Source organism: Strongyloides ratti, assembly GCF_001040885.1.
Source record: "Strongyloides ratti genome assembly S_ratti_ED321, chromosome : 1".
In the NCBI taxonomy this organism is placed as follows: domain Eukaryota; kingdom Metazoa; phylum Nematoda; class Chromadorea; order Rhabditida; family Strongyloididae; genus Strongyloides; species Strongyloides ratti.
The window spans coordinates 164,201-165,219 of record NC_037307.1 but is presented as its reverse complement, the minus strand read 5'-3'; positions in this window follow the sequence as shown (position 1 = coordinate 165,219).

Below are 1,019 nucleotides of genomic sequence, written 5' to 3'. Positions count from 1 at the left end.
AAAACCAGATGCGCTGGGCTTCTTTCATAATTTAAGGTATACCCTACGTTGAAAAGATTTTTAAATTTTCAACTGTTCTTGAAATACTATGCTTGGTATTTTTTCGCGCGTAATCCATTGTCACCATTTTTTTATATCTCGAAAGTGGTTTAAGGTTTAAAAAAATTTTGAAGGTAGACCCCACTTGAAAACTCATTAGAAAACGATTGTAGAAATCTGATTTCATTTATCTTGGTTTTGAAGCGAGATATGACCAAGGGCGGAAATTTTTCTAAAATATTCATTGTTTCTGACTTTTCAGTATCTCAGCAAATACTTATCCTATGAAAGTAGAACTAGTTTTATTCGATTTCTATTCAAAATTTGGTCTAGTTAAGTTAATTTCATAGCTATAAATTTATTATTTTCAGAGATATGAAAATTGGCTGAAAATTTTCTAGATTTTCGACTTTACCTCTAAAAATGTGAACAAAGAAAAACAACTTTTTTTGGAAATTGAATATGCTACTATATTCATTCGATAGCCCTTAAAGTGGGATGAATTTTGAATATAATCAACAATATTTGAAAATTAAAATTTCAGGAGTTATAAGGATTCAAAGTTGAGGGGCAAAATTGGGGAATATTTTTTTGTAAATTTCGATTTCTATGATAATATCGTAAATTTTGAAAATAAATACTTTTTTCTAGATCAATTTTTTACGAGAAATTTATTAAGCCTATTCACATCTTTATAGGACTTTTAAAAATGAAGATATGATAAGAAATATGATTAAAAAATTATTTTAAGAAACTAGCGATAACTCAGGTTAATGAAGTCATAGAAACATGAAACTTGATGCGCTGAGCTTTTTTCATAATTTAAGATGTACCGTACGTTGAAAATATTTTTTTATTTTCAATGGTTCTTGAGATATGAAACTTGGTACTTTTTCGCGCGTAATTTATTGTCACCATTTTTTTATATCTCGCAAGTACTTAAAGATATAAAAAAATTTTGAAGGTAGACCCTATATAAA